Below are 18,713 nucleotides of genomic sequence, written 5' to 3'. Positions count from 1 at the left end.
CCCAGCGTGGGGCAGGGAGCCAGCTCACCTTGTCTTGGGCATTAGCCCTGGGCCTGGAAGCCCTGTGGGAAGCAGAGAGAGCATTTAAGGAGAAGGAGAAAGTGAGGGAGAGAGAGAGGGTTGCCACACTGCTGGGGAGCATATGATTTTAGCCAAACTCCTGAATTTTTTAACCTTTTGAAACCAGAAGGATGAGACCCAGTATCCTATATTTGGCTAGCGGACTTTGTATCCCCATTCTTGGACAGGCCACACATTGTTCTGTTAGTCCAGCTTTCATATTACCCAGGACAGTTTATCAGTGTGTCTTAAGGTTGGGAGGGTATATTTAGGGAGAGTTGGGGCAGTTCTTGGAGACAGGAATCAAGGTAGATTGCTTTATTTAGTGAGAAAATTATTCCCTTTAAAATTCTCTTTGAATCCTTCTAATTAACTCAGCAGACTGTCTCCAATGACTCTGTTTTTAACACCTGTTTAATAACGTAGTCTCTCTAACAGAAAGTGAACCTCAACTTCAGAACCTTTGATTGACCACAGTAAAAAGCAATAATTTAATAACGTTTGCATTTTTATTTATTAACAAACTCTTTTTATGTAAGGTGAGTGACACAGGTTGCCTTCTTATAATAGTCACATCATGCAATATTTACCAGGGGTCAGGAACTATTTTAAGTGTTTAATGTATATTAACCCACTCATCTAGAGCTAGACATCCTCAAATGTGAAGTCAAGTGGGCCTTAGAAAGCATCACTACAAACAAAGCTAGTGGAGGTGATGGAATTCCAGTTGAGCTCTTTCAAATCCTGAAAGATAATGCTGTGAAAATGCTGCACTCAATATGCCAGCAAATTTGGAAAACTCAGCAGTGGCCACAGCACTGGAAAAGGTCAGTTTTCATTCCAATCCCAAAGAAAGGCAATGCCAAAGAATGCTCAAACTGCCACACAATTGTACTCATCTCACATGCTAGTAAAGTAATGCTCAAAATTCTCCAAGCCAGGCTTCAGCAGTACATGAACTGTGAACTTCCAGATGTTCAAGCTGGTTTTAGAAAAGGCAGAGGAACCAGAGATCAAATTGCCAACATCCGCTGGATCATTGAAAAAGCAAGACAGTTCCAGAAAAACATCTATTTCTGCTTTATTGACTATGCCAAAGCCTTTGACTGTGTGGATCACAATAAACTGTGGAAAATTCTGAAAGAGATGGGAATACCAGAACACCTGATCTGCCTCTTGAGAAATCTGTATGCAGGTCAGGAAGCAACAGTTAGAACTGGACATGGAACAACAGACTGGTTCCAAATAGGAAAAGGAGTACATCAAGGCTGTATATTATCACCCTGCTTGTTTAACTTATATGCAGAGTACATCATGAGAAACGCTGGGCTGGAAGAAGCACAAGCTGGAATCAAGATTCCCGGGAGAAATATCAATAACCTCAGATATGCAGATGACACCACCCTTATAGCAGAAAGTGAAGAGGAACTCAAAAGCCTCTTGATGAAAGTGAAAGTGGAGAGTGAAAAAGTTGGCTTAAAGCTCAACATTCAGAAAACGAAGATCATGGCATTTGGTCCCATCACTTCATGGGAAATAGATGGGGAAACAGTGGAAACAGTGTCAGACTTTATTTTCTTGGGCTCCAAAATGACTGCAGATGGTGACTGCAGCCATGAAATTAAAAGACGCTTACTCCTTGGAAGGAAAGTTATGTCCAACTACATAGCATATTTAAAAGCAGAGACATTACTTTGCCAACAAAGGTCCGTCTAGTCAAGGCTATGGTTTTTCCTGTGGTCATGTATGGATGTGAGAGTTGGACTATGAAGAAGGCTGAGTGCTGAAGAATTGATGCTTTTGAACTGTGGTGTTGGAGAAGACTCTTGAGAGTCCCTTGGACTGCAAGGAGATCCAACCAGTCCATTCTGAAGGAGATCAGTCCTGGGATTTCTTTGGAGGGAATGATGCTAAAGCTGAAACTCCAGTACTTTGGCCACCTCATGTGAAGAGTTGACTCATTGGAAAAGACTCTCACGCTGGGAGGGGTTGGGGGCAGGAGGAGAAGGGGTAAACAGAGGATGAGATGGCTGGATGGCATCACTGACTCGATGGATGTGAGTCTGAGTGAACTCCGGGAGATGGTGATGGACAGGGAGGCCTGGCGTGCTGTGATTCATGGGGTCACAAAGAGTTGGACACGACTGAGTCACTGAACTGAACTGAACTGAACCCATTTAATCCTCAAAAGAATCCTGGATCACAGACCTATTATTATTCCCATTTTATAAATGCAGAAACTGAGGCAAAGAATGTATAAATTGCTTGCCCAAGTTCACCCTGTTCATAACTGGTGAAAGCAGAATTCTCATCTAGGCATTCCCATTCAAGAGTATAGGTGTAGGGTAGAGGCTAGTCCCATATTGTCTTGATCCTCCAGTCAGTGGCCAAATGGGACACATTCTGGGTAAGTTGCATGTGTCACCTCATTTGGGCATAAGGATGAACTCTATCCCCCAAATCAGAGCTCTGGACAAGTCCAGTTGGCCAAATTCCAGCCACAAGACCTTGGTCAATCCCTCTCTCTGAGCTTCTGTTTCCTTGTGCTTAACATGAAGGCTAGTAGTAACATCTTCCTTGCTGGGCTGTTGGAAAGACGAATGCAGCTTAAACAAATGATAGAATGTCAGGTCTGTCCTGCTCTAAATAGAGGAGAGGACGTGATGTCTGCAGACAGAGGACCTGGCTCAAACACAGCCTCCTTCATTTACTATCATGAGACCCTGAGGGGGTCCCCACTGAGAGTCTCATTTGTCCTGTCTGTGAAATAGGAATTAAAACGGTATGGATCTCAAAGAGATTTATTCTATATGCTGTTAAAGAACCTTTAGGATCAGTGAACTGTATCCTTGGTTGAATTATTTTCAGTAGAACTGAATAGTATTGTGTCCTGACTTTGAAAATCTCCACAATTTAAAAGTATTTTTAAAATATTCTTCATGTTATAAAGTACTAAATATAGCTAATGAAAAGAAGAATCCCCCATTAACACTTTGGTGTATGTCCTTTCTGATAACCACACACAGTGATGCTAAATTTTTCAAAATGAAAATGAGATCATATCAAATATACAGTTTTTAAACTTCCCTTTTCACGTAAGCAGGTTCTGTTTTCTCTTGTCTTGGTCCATGTCTCTTCCTGAGAAGCAAACTTTTAGGTGTTTCTGATTGGGAGATACTGAGGTTTAAAATGGCAGAGTCTAGCTCTTTAGTTCTGAAGATTGTAAATGAAGGGTCTTATGATAGCTGTCAAGAGCCATTAGTGTAACAAGATATCATTCCAAAGTCAGGAAAAAAATCCTTTTGTCTATATGGGGTTTGAGCCCTTTGCATATTTGGGGCCTCATCAAAGGGGAGGTTTGAGATAGTCTTTCTTGTTTTCCACATAAAACTCAGAAAATTGCTTGATTTAAAACAACTCCTCTCCTCTCTTCCATCTGTCATTTCTGAAACATTTCTCAGAAAGTGTTAAAAGTAATGGTGTAACAAACTGTGAGGTAGTAATAATATTTTAGGTAGACAAAAATGCATCCTGCTAGAAAAATAAAGACACAGCTATAGTCAGTGACCATGGAAAAGAGAAAGAGATGTTGCTTCTGGTCTCAATCAATCTGATCTTATCTAATTTAAAGAGTTAATCCGTTTGGAATTTTGTAATTGTTCTAAGGAGAATCAGCAGAGACATTATGTTAGTCTAAGCATGTTCTGTTGTGACAACAACATGGGCCTTTAAGGATTTTTTAAAAATGTCTTTTATTTTGAAAGTTTTTCCCATATTTGAAGTCTTGCCTGGTGGCCAAACCCTGGTGTTCTGTGGCTCTATGGAAACACGAGCTCACCTCCTCCTCTGGGTACCCCACTCTCTCCGGCTTTAATTAATACCGTACAATAAAATTCCTACTCCCCAGCCAAACCACCATCGGCTGTAATCTTGTCAGCTCTCATAAGCCAAACAGAAACACACACTTTTTCTTGTTGTTGTTCAATCGCCTGCATCTGCTATTTAATTTCCAGAGGAACCTCATCTTGCTGCTTTGCGCGCTCCTTTCCTCCCTTCTGTTTATTTATTTGCTTTTCATATTTTTTTTTTTTTTCCAAAGAAGACCACAGGTAACGAGCCATGTGAAGTTAAAACTGAAGATTCTGACGGCAGATGCCTCGGTTTATGACAAGCTGAATACTCTAAATTGTGGCATATGGAGGATGAAGGATTTAAAAAGCTAGCGTGCCATGACAGAGGGGGCTTTACCTGTAACTAGAGTTAACAGTTGAGTGTAGGGCACAGGTTACAGGCTGCATTGCTTCAAAGTATCAGGGCTGAATTTTACTGCTGTTCTTCCTCTGGAAGTGTGCCAACACTGTGTCGTGAATGGTGGTGTTTGACAATCTCCTCTGTTTAAGGTCTGAAGCAAGTGTGCCTCTGTTCATGGACCACATCTGTAGCTATCTGCCTTTTTTTTTTTTTTTTTTGTAAGGGCAGTAGAACATCCTTGTGTCTACAAGGAGAGACTGAAGTGTGCATTCAAAGCATCACCATCACTATCACCCAAATCCTCAACCTCAAGTCCTGCTGAGAGAGGACCCTAAGTTCACTCACCCAGCCAGTCCCCAAATACAAAGCAACAAGGCTTCTGTGTTCTATGTAATGATGTTATAATAGCGTATTGGTACTTAGTGATCTGCAACATTTCTGATTCTTCAGTGCTAGGGTTTGGTCTCTTTTCTTTCTTCCTCCCTTCCTCCCTTCTTCCCTTCCTTACTTCCTTTTTTGGTATTACTAAATACAAATTATATGTACTGTGATAAAGTAATGAAAATACTTTTTATCTTCCTCGCCAGCAAGTAGAACTCAGTTTGCTGTTGAAAACCTTTAACTGCAAATTCTCCTGCTTTCATGTGAATGGAATTTCAATTCTAATGCGGCATTAATGGGGTTTTGCACTGAATTGCCTTTTGGGGTTTGATTTGCCTTTTAGAGAAGCTGGTGTTTGACTGCATGTTCAAACACGGCATGTATTCTTATGAGCGATGTGAGATTCAAATAAACACAATGAGTGCGTTCATTTTGATGACCTCCCCATCACACATTCAAATAAACACAAATGTTCTCAAATGTATAAAAGCAGCTGTGTTTATGTCAGCGTGCAAAGCACCAGATATATACATTCAGATTCACTCGTCTATCTGGAACCATGTACCTCCACTCATCGTTAAAAATTTAGTGGAAAATCATGCATGGGGCATGTGTAATGTGCAATTTTCAACCGTATACACATCTCTAAACAAATTTTCTTCAAGCATGTTACTGACATTTGTTTTAATTGAGGATGAAGCCTGGAGAAACTTTGAAGTTTCTGAAAACAAAACAAAGCAAAATAGAAGTTGCTACCAGAGGACACTGGCACATTTACAGTGTTCTGGCAGCATGCGAAGTCACCTTCCCTGATATTCAGGGCAACCTTCTCTGCCTGTCCCTTGCCTTTTCTCTTCTCTTCTCCTCCCCCTCCCCCCCCATCCCCTCCCCTTCTCTCCTCTCTCTTCTTTCCTTCCTCCCTTCCTTCTTTCTTTAGGTTAAACAAAATCGTGCAAAGTTCTTCAACCTTCCCTTCATTTCTTTCTTTGTTCCTTGCTTCTAGTAAAGCTACATAAAATGCCAGCTCAAGAGTTAGCTTTTCCCCTTGTTTGCTTTAAATATCATAAATGTGAGACATGACGAATCTTTTCTTCAGAACCTCAGCTGGAATGGCTCAGGCATTAATGCCGGGTTAAGCTGTACTTTCTGCGTAAGAACCAACTTTGGCTTTGTATGTCAGACTAAAACAACACTTCCATCTTGTACTTCTTCAAATAGAAGAGCAGTTTGCAGGTTTCCAAGAAAATCCCCAGCCTCCATTTTGCTGACAGACAGTAGGAAATAGAAGAAAAATCAACTCTAAAGTTGATTGGGATCTACCTGCCTGCCAGGGACTGTTCTAAACATTTTAAATGTTCTATTTAATTCTCTACCACCCTCTGAGGTAGGTATTGTCACTATACTCATTTTACACACCGGTGGGCAAAGAAGTCTCTTTCTCAAGGTCACCCGGAATCAGTAGGTGGGGCGCCTTACTGGTCTGTAGGCTATAGTCCTTGCGGTTTGTAAGAGAAAATGTAAAGCCAGATATTTACAAGTAATAACTTGGTTTTTAAATGTTAGCAAAAAATTCAAATTTTTAAGAAACTGTCAGCTAAACAAAAGACATCTGGTAGTGGGATTCAGTTCCTGCCAGTGTGCCTCCTCTGATTTAAGTGATCCTGTCTCTAGTTTTTCACAGTCAGAAAACCGACTCTTAATAACTAAGCAGATAAATAGAGAGAACATAGGATTTGGAGACAGAACTCTCATTCACACTGGAATTCTATCTATTTCCAGCTAAATGACCTTGTGCAAGTCACTGGTATTCTATGAGTTTCAGTTTCCTCACCTGCAAAACAGATAATTGCTGTCTTAGGAGAGGTTTTATGAGAATTATGCAAGCTTTATAGGCCTCTTGCAATATTTTAAATAAAACACTTGTAAACTCTAAGCGTTATATAATCAGAAACTATTGTTACTATGGTACTACCTCCTTACATCTGAATATAAGCAGAAGGATGGGCACATTTACTGAAGGTTAAGTATGGTAGTCTCTGAGGAGGAGCAGTGTTTGTTCCCACCACTGCTAAAGTGTATAGTACTGGAGTACTGCTGCTGCTGCTGCTAAGTCACTTCAGTCGTGCCCAACTCTGTGCGACCCCATAGACGGCAGCCCACCAGGCTCCCGTCTCTGGGATTCTCCAGGCAAGAACGCTGGAGTGGGTTGCCATTTCCTTCTCCAGTGCATGAAAGTGAAAAGTGAAAGTGAAGTCGCTTAGTCGTGTCCAACTCTTTGCAACCCCATGGACTGCAGCCCACCAGGCTCCTCCGTCCATGGGGTTTCCCAGGCAAGAGTACTGGAGCGGGGTGCCACTGCCTTCTCCTACAACACTTTAAATGTGCCAGTACCAAAGTGGACAAACTTGTGTCCACACTGTGACCTGCAGAGTCTTTTGGCATGCCCCCATTTTATAGAGGAGGACCTTGAGGGGCTAAGAGGTTAAGGGAATTGCTCAAGGATGCAAAATTAGCAAAAAGTACAACTGAAATTCACACAGGTTTCTTTGGCTCCAAAACCCATGGTCATTTTTCTCTCCCTCGTTGACAGCATGTAATATATTAAGCTTCTATCAGGCATTTCAGCTTTAGTGGGAACCATCTTGTCAACATGAGAGTTAGGGTCCTGCTAGAAAAAGCTTAGGCTCTGGAACTATTGATGAAGAATGGAAAACAAACATGATCCAGGGAGCTCAGGGAAGGACAGGGCTGGAAGGAGCCCCACCTCTACCTTTCAGTGCTGGACAAGGGGAATGTGAGATGTTAAGAGGAAGAAAGAGGAAGGAGAGCTCTGACATGCCTGCCACGTGCTCTTGGGAGCAAGCCCCCCACGTCAGTCTTTGTCCCGCTCCCTGCCCTGCATTCAGTGGGATTGCAGAGCCTGGCATTGCTGGACACACACTGGAAAGTGAGGTTAGTCGTGCTATTTACCCGCTTACTTGCCCACAGATAAAAGCCACATGTGCACATACTGGCTTCATCAATCTGAGAGTGATATTCGGACCTTTTTCTGCCTTGTCCCTGTGTGTTATTTCTCAGTTGGTTCAGAACTCAGGCAAAGAAAGCGGAGGATGCTACCTCATGGTCCCTAGAAGCCCTAGTGCAAGACTGAGGGGATGGAAGAAAGAACTTAACTCTCTTTGGCTTTGGGTAATCCACTTTCTAGGCCTCCTCTAAATGCGCAATATCTCCCGCTGATGTGAGAAACTTTAGGACTGAAAAGATCCATTTTTCAAAGACAAGGCCAAGCAGCTCCATGCACAAGCCCAGGACTCTCTGGCAACACGGGGAAAACGATTCGGCTCTTTGCAAAAGTCATTCGGCTGGGGGAGTCTCCTTCAGGGTAGGAACATTACAATCTGAGGGCTCTTTTCAAGGGGTTGAGTGATCTATGCGGGAGGGGCAGGTCCTTTACCACTAATTTCTGTTAAGGCTCCAGTTCTAATTCTCTTCCAGTCATTAAAGGGAAAAGAAATTTAACATGGTAGGTGTAACAAATATCCAACCCCATGGAATTACAGGATGATGGTTTCCTCAGCAGATTCAACAGTGGTAGTGATAAAAATAATCAATACAAATTAGGGACATGCTTCTGTTTTAATGCACTTAGTAACCAGATCTCTTGTCCTCAAATAAGTCTAAAGGAGAACTGTGTCCTCCACACCAACTTGAATACTATTGTGAAGGAGGTGTGTGTGTGTGTGTGTGTGTGTGTGTGTGTTCCCTTTTCTCTTAGGGATTCTATAGCTTCCTTCATTCTTTGCCTCTCTCATATTACAGAAAGAAGGTAATTTTTCCTGGCCATTTACTAAAGCTCATTAAAGACTGGAGAGAACAAACAATGCTACTCCTCAGAGACTACCATTCAAAGTCACTCTACAATTCTCTGTTCTAATACTTGAGACAAATTAATTATTCCTTAGTGAAAAGTGTATAATTCCTATTCTTCATTTTTGGGGGGTGGGGAATAATAATGGGAAGTTTATATCTGAGTGAAAAGCTGTCTATGCTGAAGGGAAATGAGAAAAAATGTGTGTTCTGAGAGGAGTAAAAGCAATTATTCTAATAATAATTTGAAGAATATTAATGTCTTTTTAAAGTAGATTGCCTTCAAATAAACACAGAGGTTGAAGCAATGGGAGGCTGGTTTATTTATTAATCATTCCAAATGTGCATTCTTCTAAATGAACAACTGCACCATCAACTTTGCCGGCACATATTAAATTTAGTTAAACAGCAACTTGCAAATGTCTCAAAACTTTTGTAACCAGAGACTAATTTGTTTAACACATTTAAAATGTTATATTGATGTAAAACTCTACATATTAAACTTCAAAGGGAAAAGCTCTTGAGAGTTTCTCAGTTTAAAGACTACATGCTGGAAATGAGATGGAGACAAATCTCATTCTCCATTCTCCTATTTTATTTTGCTTTGGAACAGAGGCAGTCTCCAGCCCCTGTCCTCATCCTCAGTGCAGTGTTTGGTCATCTGTGGAGCAGCAAGTATCTAACTGCAAGGACTGCAAGGCAATGGTTAAGAAAGGCCTAGTGTTTCCCTTTCATCTCTATTAATTAATCCTGGCTCCGTTTGCCCAGAGTACGTTGCTGTTGACATCACCTTTTCCTTACACTTTAAAGAGTCCCGAGAGAGATCGACTGCAGAACAAAACTGGACAAAGAGTACATTTGGTAACCATTTTATTTCTCAATTACCAACCTACACGTATGGAAAAGATTTGCTCGCTATCTGATTTACACAACAATTATGCTTCAAAAGTTTAGAAATAAATAACTTTTTTCTTGGACTCATTACCAATTGTAATTGGTGTCAACTAACGAGTTTGCTCCATGGCTTGCCGTTAATTACTGATAAAAGCTAAACTGCAACTCTAGCCAATCAGAAACTAGTTTATTCATGAGAGTATAGTATTCTTTTAAAAGCTCTATTTGTCCTAATAAGTGGTTTTGTGTTTGGCTGAAACCTTCCATAAGCCCCCTTAACATAAGCAAAGGACTCTTAATAACTATATACAGTGAAGGAATATCATTACTGCCCTCATTCAAACAGATGAAACAAAGGGAACATTTTATAAATTTCAAATGTATACATCACAAAGTTACCAGACCCTGAAATTCCATCCATCTGGTGGGAAATAGATATTAGTACCCTTAAGAGTGATATTGAGAATTTGTTTCCTCTTTCAATGTCTAAATTCTTTTCACAGTATCCCCAGCCTTCTGAAACAGGCAGTAAGAAATAGGAGAAACCCAATAGTCCTGAGGCATGTTAAATCCTAATGGTATAAGCAAGGTTTGGCTCAGTCCAAAATCCCACATGAAAAATAATAGTGTGGAAACAAGAGTGTTAAGAGATAGTATGTGGTGGAATGCCAGAAAGGCTTTGTGACAGCAAAAGCCTAATTGCAGAACCACCATCCTAAAGACAGCCCTCTTTGTTGTTGTTTTCGGAAAACAAAATAAACTTCTTCAGGATTAATGGAAATTCTGAAGATTGGTTCCCACTCTTATAATAATTAGGGTGCTTTTGGCTGCAGTGATCAGAAAACCAAAGTGGCTAGAACAACAGGGGTACTTTTTTCCTCACACAACAAAAAAAATTGAGATAGACGTTTCTGGTTTAACTCAGGCAACCACCACTATCATTCAGCACAGGTTCTTACTATCTTTCCATTCACTCTGCCTCACTGTGTTGGTGTCTCCTTTCATGGTCACAAGTGACTGAAGTCCATGAATCTTATTCTTACCTAACAAAATCTAAAGGCCTTTATTTCTTCCACCACTTGTTAAATAGAGAGCTAGAAAAGTTTTCCTAGAAATACCCATAGCTAACCTCCTCTCCCATCTGATTGGCCAGAACAGGAACCCATGCCCACTCCTAACCAATCACTAGTAAGGACTGCCTTAGGCTTAGACCAGCCATGATTTGTCTCCGAGGTTGTGGAGGATCCCAGGCTCCTGTAAAGCACCTGGTTCTTGGATGTTTGAACAAAACTGAAAATTTCACTAAAGAGGAGAAAGGGGATGATGGTGAATGATTTGTTGGTAAGGTAAATAGCAGCATCTGTCTCCCAGTTAAAGAGATAATTATTCCAAGGTCACCACTCTCAGTGACTTCCAAAAGTCAATAAAGAACAGCATGTTCTGGCCTCCGAAAGGGATGTAGATGGACGGGGGCATGCTACCTGGGGACCAGAGTAGTCTCTGCCAGTAATTTGGGGTCTATTGCATCCTGTATTTCTGTGCATCTCACTGACTTCACTCTGAAATGTGGGGATGGTACCAGCAGTTCCCTAAAATCTCTTCTCACGTTGGAATTTGATGGATTTTCACTTTATTCACTGCCATCTGGTGGGTCTCCTTGTTTCTTTATTTTTCAGCTTATACAAATGGCGTACTGAAATTCTCTGTCTACTTTCAGATATTTCTTATCCCTTAATTCATTCTCCTCAGAGTAGATTATAAAGACCCCAAGGGCAAGACACCTCTATGTTTTGTAGTCTTTTGTATTCATTGAGTTATTGCTTATGAAGAACCTATTCAGTGCTGTGCACAGTAGGACATGCTTGGATCTCACATAGTGGGCGCTCCGTCATTATTTCCGTATTGATTTTGCTCCAGCAGCTTTTAGTGTCTTCAGACTTTCTTAAGAGATGCTAAGTAGCATCTCTAAAATAGATATATTATGTGTATAATTTGTTATTATGAGGATATGGCCCAGTCTACTCCCACAAGGTCACAATTTTTGTGAATAAGGCAGAACTCCTGCTTCCCACTGGGTGTCCCTGGTGGCTCAGTGGTAAAGAATCAGTCTGCCAACACAGGAGACACAGGTTTGATCCCTGAATCGGGAAGATCCCCTGGGAAGGAAATAACAACTCACTCCAGTGTTCTTGCCTGGGAAATCCCATGGACAGAGGAGCCTGACGGGCTATAGTTCATGGGATCTCAAAGAATTGGACACGATTTAGCAAGTAAACAACAACCTGCTTGCCAACAACCACCCACTCATTTAATAAGCAGTGACTGGAAGAAGCACAAGCTGAAATCAAGATTGCCGGGAGAAATATCAATAACTTCAGATATGCAGATGACACAACCCTTATGGCAGAAAGTGAATAGGAACTCAAAAGCCTCTTGAGGGAAGTGAAAGAGGAGAGTCAAAAAGTTGGCTTAAAGCTCAACATTCAGAAAACTAAGATCATGGCATCTGGTCCCATCACTTCATGGGAAATAGATGGGGAAACAGTGGAAACAGTGTCAGACTTTATGTTTTGGGGCTCCAAAATCACTGCAGATGGTGATTGCAGCCATGAAATTAAAAGATGCTTACTCCTTGGAAGGAATGTTATGACCAACCTAGATAGCATATTCAAAAGCATAGACATTACTTTGCCAACAAAGGTCTGTCTAGTCAAGGCTATGGTTTTTCCAGTGGTCATGTATGGATGTAAGTTGGACTGTGAAGAAAACTGAGCACGGAAGAATTGATGCTTTTGAACTGTGGTGTTGGAGAAGACTCTTGAGAGTCCCTTGGACTGCAAGGAGATCCAACCAGTCCATCCTAAAGGAGATCAGTCCTGGGTGTTCATTGGCAGGACTGATGCTGAGGCTGAAACTCCAATACTTTGGCCACCTCATGTGAAGAGTTGACTCATTGGAAAAGACCCTAATGCTGGGAGGGGTTAGGGGCAGGAGGAAAAGGGGACGGCAGAGGATGAGATGGCTGGATGGCATCACCGACTTGATGCACATGAGTTTGGGTAAACTCTGGGAGTTGGTGGTGGACAAGGAGGCCTGGTGTGCTGTGATTCACGGGGTCGAAAAGAGTCGGACACGACTGAGCGACTGAACTGAACTGATTGCCATATATGGCAGCAAAATGAGAAGAAGTAAGAGAAGCTTATTTCTATAATTCACTTTCTTCTTTTAGAAGGAAATGGAAACCCACTACAGTATTCCTGCCTGGAAAATCCCATGGGCAGAGGAACCTGGCAGGCTATAGTCCATGGGATTGCAAAGGGTCGGACACGACTGAGAGACTAACACTACTACACTTTCTTCTTGGAGCCAAATGACAATAGAATGTTTAAGGAACTTTATAAATGCAAGTGAGAGACCTTAAACATGAGGATGGAGAAGCAGAAGCTGAGGGTCCCAGAATTTTAAGGTTCCCATAAAGAATTCCCTTGTGTATGTTTTTAAATCCCCAGCATCACATTTCCTCAAAAGTTGGTCAGTAATAACTTTTTAGCTTTTACACATGTGTAAACTGTGTTTACTCTTCTGAGGTTGCCAAGCGGGTGGCTTTAGTATTATAGAGGGAAATAAACCCATGCAGTTGATTGTTTTTTCACTTGGCAGCATCTTTAGTTTTAGAAGTCTTTGTCATGTTGAACTTCTTGAAAAAGGGAGTGATTATTTTGCAATTAAAAATACATAAATGCTTAACAATCAGTTCCTTGCAGATCAATGGCAGCAGCAAGAAGAGCACCAGTTCATGTTACTGCATGTACCAAATGTAGTATCAGCTGTAACTGTGATCAGCTTTGGAATTTTTATGTAAAAATAAGAAATATTATGGCAGACACTGTTTATTACTCAACTAACAGCTATTTCCCTTCACCCACTCCTCTGCTAATCAATTCCTGATTTTTTTCAGAACTGAGATATGCTGACTCCAGGGAAAGTGTTTCTTTCTTCCAGCTCAGAGATTTAATCATGATTGGTCTAGGCTGAGCATATGATGTATGTTCTCAACACTACCTCCAAAGTATATCTGAAATCTTATATTTTTCATCACTCCCCCCATTCACCACATCAACTTCTTCTTTCTCTGCAGTCATCTCTTCACTATTCTTTGACTTCCACTTTTGCCTCCTATGTCAGTTAGAATTGGTTCCAAATCTATTTCTCTCTAATGTAAGTTTGGAAGTAACTATTCCAATGTTGTTTTGGCAACTTCACAGTGTCACCAGAGACCCATCTTTTACCAGGGCTTTTATGTCTCTTCTCCATCATCTCAGTATGAGGCTTCATCCTGGTATACCATTTCATCCTCAAGGTCATCTCATGGTGAAGCTTAAGCCATTAGGTCCACACTTTAGGTCTAAGGAAGGAGAAATATGGAGGGTAAAAAATGGGTCCTTCTCAGATGAATCAGCTCTTTAAGCACTTTGCTAGAAGTCCTATCTCTGTTTCCCCTTGTGCTCAGACACTTAGTCGTGTCCAACTCACTGTGACCCATGAATTGTAGCCCTCCAGGCTCCCCCGTCCATGGGGTTTTTCAGGCAAGAATGCTGGAGTGGGTTACCATTTCCTAACTTTCCCTTACATATTCTTTATTGGCTAGACACAGGAGCTTAGACACAGGAGCTACAAGGGAAGTTTGGAAAATACAGTCTTTTATTCCAGGCAACAACACAGGCAGCTTGAATTGGGATTCTAGTTCTAAGAAGGAGAGAATTGAAGGGGTAAGCTTGAAGCTAATTCTGCCACACATCTCTTTCATCAATTCTTCCCCAGTTAAAAAAAAAAAAAAAAACAAAAACATCTGGGACTTCCCTGGCAGTCCAGTGGTTAAGACTCTGTATTTCCACTGCAGGGGGCAGACTGGTTTGATCCCTCATCAGGGAATAAGGATCCCAGATGCCTTTTGGTGCAGCCAAAAAGTAAAATAAATAAATAAATAAAATTTTAAAAATTAAAGGTAAAAAAATCTGATTATGACATTACCTTGCTTGACACTCTCCAATGGCTGCCCATTGTGCTCAGATTAAAATTTAATGGCTCTGCACTATTTTGTAATGTCTGTATATGCAATGTAACTTTTCAAAACTGTTTAAAACAATAGTAAGCTTTTTAAAAAAAATGAAAAAAAAATGAATGGCTCTGTCTTTCCCTCCAACATTAACTGTTAAACAGTCTGTCCCGATTACTCCATTTTAGCAACATCTGTTTACATGGAGCATTCAGCCATGAAATTAGAAGATGCTTGCTCCTTGGAAGAACAGCTATGACAAACCTTGATGGCACATTAAAAAGCAGAGACGTCACTTTGCCGACAAAGGTCCGTATAGTCAAAGCTATGGTTTTTCTAGTAGTCATGTATGGATGTGAGAACTGGGCCATAAACAAGGCTGAGCACTGAAGAATTGATGCCTTTAAACTGTGGTGCTAGAGAAGACTCTTGAGAATCTCTTGAACAGCAAGGAGATCAAACTAGTCAATCCTAAAGTAAATCAATCCTGAATTTTCACTGGAAGGACTGATGCTGTAGCTGAAGCTCCAATATTTTGGCTACCTGATGTGAAGAACTGATTCACTAGAAAAGACCCTGATGCTGGGAAAGATTGAAGGCAGGAGGAGAAGGGGATGACAGAGGATGAGATGGTTGGATGGCATCACCAACTCAAAGGACACGAGTTTGAGCAAACTCCGGGAGATAGTGAAGGACAGGGCAGCCTGGCGTGCTGCATTCCGTGGGGTCACAAAGAGTCGGATGTGACTGAGCAACTGCACAACAAAAAAGCTCATTCCCATTCCCATGGTGTTTCTGCTGCCTGAAATGTGTTTCTTTGAATCTTGGCATGACTCAGCACTTCACTTCATTCAGGTGCAGTCTTGCCTCTTTTCCTGATAGTAATCCCTAGAAGGGTGGCTTCAGAGGTATTATTGTACTACTGCAGAGCCTACAAAACCTTACTTTTAGAATATCTACCTGAAAAACATAAAATACATCTCACGATAAATACAGTTTGATTGTGCCTAGTGAAGGACAGGGAAGCCTGGTGTGCTGTAGTCCGACTTGCAAAGAGTCAGACACAACTTAGCAACTGAACAACATATAAGAAGTGAATTAAATTACAAGTTTCAAGTTAATCAGTTTCCTTTGTAGACATTTACTTGGACATTTTTTAATTTTATTTTTGCAGTTTTGCTTTTGCACTTTGGAGCCCCTAAACTTTTTACTTCAGGTATCTAACATTTTTTTCTTATAAGCGCAAAAACTTACATGCACTGAACATTGTGCCAGTAGAACATACTGGGTAAAACTTCTCTGGATAACTGTAAAGTTTACCCCAATGAACACTGAAATTGTTCTGACTACAGAAACCTCATTTTTAAGTATCTTAATGAAAAAATTATTAATAACAGTTTTACAACTGATGTTACTTGTACTCTGACAATCTAATTATTTAGCAGTGGTTTAGCACTGGGTTTCTCAACCTCATTGGCACAATTGACATTTTGGGCAGAATGAGCCTTTGTTATAGGGGTCTTTTCTTGTGGTTTGTAGGATGTTTAGCAGTATCCCTGGCCGCCACCAACTCATGCCAATAGCAATGCCACTTCCCAGTTGTGACAACTCAAAGTGTCTCCAGATATTGCCAAATGTCTACAAGGGGGCAAAATCATTTCTGGCTGAGAACCACCAGTTTAAAAACTAAATATTAATTTATTAGCAGATGCAAGTGGACTGCAGAAGTCCAACCTTCAACTTGTTAAGCTCTGCGGAATTCCAGGTTTTGAACCTCAACTTTGACAATGATCTGGAGCAATCGCTTAACTGATTTGCATTTCTTAAATGATTTGCATTTCTTCAGTTTTAAAATGGAGGCAATGATACCTTGTATCCGGTTGTTAACAGGATTAAATGGTCTGTTACCTGGAAAGAACCTAGCTCAGGGTCTGGCACAGGTTGAGAGGTTCAGTGTTTATTATTTCTCCCTCTGATTTAAAATAGAAATTTGAGTGAAAACAAGATTATGGCTATTTCTGACATAAACTCAGCAGGAGGGAAGGGCAATCATTTTGGGTGGGAGATGGTGGGGGAGGGTTGTCCTGCCCAACTTTTCAGAAGCAGAAGGGAATTTATACCTATCATGAATCAAAAAAGCACAAAAGAGCTGTCAAAGGCACATGAACTCATCGATGTAAATTTTGAAATAGAAACTGTGGTCTTATCTGCCTCAGATACTCAAAATATATCTTAAATCTGTTCCTTCTAAGCTCACCTCTCCTATCACTGTGGTTCAAGCCACCATCAGCCCTTGCGTGATTACTGCAAGAACCTTTTATCTGGTGACCTCTTTGTTATTACCTAAAACCTTTGTAGTTTATACTTTCTAAAATGTAAATGAGCTCATATCTCTTTTCTGCTCAAAACTCTCTAATCCCTTCCCAGTCCAGGTAAGAGCCCAAGTCTGAGAGCTGTCCCAATCAGCTCCAGTCTGCCCCAATCTAAACTCTGATCTCATCTCCTACTACAGCCAGGCCACCTGGCCTCATCCTGCCTCTTCCAAACCAGACCCAGCACACATCTCCTCGGGGCATTTACACTGCAGTTGCTTCTCCCTGGGACTCCCTTTCCCTCAGGGTCCTGACTCCTTTGCTTCCTATAGGTTTCTGTGCAAATATTATCATTGAGACCTCCTGTGACTCACCTGCTTGAAACTGTGATTCATCACCAGACCCATTCCACCCGGGCCTGACGGCTGCCTGTCATTCTTCAGTTCAGTTCAGTTGCTCAGTTGTGTCCGACTCTTTGCGACCCAATGAACTGCAGCACGCCAGGCTTCCCTGTCCATCACCAACTCCCGGAGCCTACTCAAAATCATGTCCATCGAGTTGGTGATGCTATCCAACCATCTTATCCTCTGTTGTCCCCTTCTCCTCCCGCCTTCAATCTTTTCCAGCTTCAGGGTCTTTTCCAATGAGTTAATTCTTCACATCTGGTGGCCAAAGTATTGGAACTTCAGTTTCAGCATCAGTCCTTCCAGTGAACACTCAGGACTGATCTCCTTTAGGATGGACTTGTTGGATCTCCTTGCAGTCCAAGGGACTCTCAAGAGTCTTCTCCAACACCACAGTTCAAAAGCATCAATCCTTCAGCGCTCAGCTTTCTTTATAGTCCAACTCTCACATCCATACATGACTACTGGAAAAACCACAGCCTTGACTAGATGGACCTTTGTTGGCAAAGTAATGTCTCTGCTTTTTAATATGCTGTCTAGGTTGGTCATAGCTTTTCTTCCAAGGAGCAAGTATCTTTTAATTTCTTGGCTGCAGTCACCATCTTAAGTGATTCTTCCTCAGAGCAGGTATTAATACTACCATCTAATGTACAATTATCTGTAGATACCACGACAGCATTTACTTTGCTTTCTTTGATGCTCTCTGTGTCTACAACACTGAATACTTCTTGGCACATAGTAGGTGCTTGGTCAGTGTATTTTGAATGAACAAATGAATAGAAGACAGAACAATTTTCATACAGACAAAATTAAAAACAAAGTCAACAGTGTCCTGTCTCTACCAGGCTGACTCTCCTAGTGTCCTCCTGAACATTTGTTCACCATGACTGTGACACTTGCAGCTAATACCGCCTTATCCCTCCTTCCAAAATTATCATGGACACCTGTCTTCCTAAGAGGTGAGAAGCATGGTGCTTCTGATACAATGACAGGTAAGAAATTGATATGAGGGTATGTTTGCGACCTCATGGACTATAGCCCACCAGGGTCCTCTGTCCATTGGATTTCCTAGGCAAGAATACTGGAGTGGGTTGCCATTTTCTCCTCCAGGAGATCTTCCTGACCCAGGGGTTGAAACTGCGTCTCCTGCATTGGTCCGTAGATTCTTTCCCACTGAGTCACCCGGGAAGCCTGTGAATTTTAGGGACAAAGAGGTAAATATCCATCTCATTCTGGTTGCTCTACATAGAGTGACTCCCCAAGTGTGGGGCATGTAGAAAGTCAGTTGGATTATTGTGTCTAGAATTTGCTCAGATGACCTTCCAAGTGCTGCTGAATTCCCTTCCTCAGGCTCAGTATGACATACCTGGTGGCCTGACACACTTTTCTTTTTAATGCCATGTTTGGATGTACTTGTCTGATAGGTTCTCTCTTTTCCCTTGTACATGATTCTAGTATTCACCCTATGATCACCAAAATTTGACTGAC

At 41.4% G+C, this 18,713-nt stretch overlaps 1 long non-coding RNA gene across 1 annotated transcript in view; it reads left to right on the top strand.

Annotated features, from left to right (window-relative positions):
* LOC133244351 (uncharacterized) overlaps nucleotides 1–5,319 on the top strand; it is a 55,244-nt gene extending 49,925 nt beyond the window's left edge. The window contains exon 3 of the long non-coding RNA XR_009735371.1: nucleotides 4,535–5,319. This is a non-coding gene — a long non-coding RNA (uncharacterized LOC133244351). The remainder of the gene's footprint in view (nucleotides 1–4,534) is intronic.
* Nucleotides 5,320–18,713: the final 13,394 nt, after the last annotated feature.

The sequence above is a fragment of the Bos javanicus genome, chromosome 3 (assembly GCF_032452875.1).
Source record: "Bos javanicus breed banteng chromosome 3, ARS-OSU_banteng_1.0, whole genome shotgun sequence".
Taxonomy (NCBI): Eukaryota; Metazoa; Chordata; class Mammalia; order Artiodactyla; family Bovidae; genus Bos; species Bos javanicus.
The sequence above is the reverse complement of the archived record's forward strand: the minus strand, read 5'-3'. Positions and strand labels throughout refer to the sequence as shown.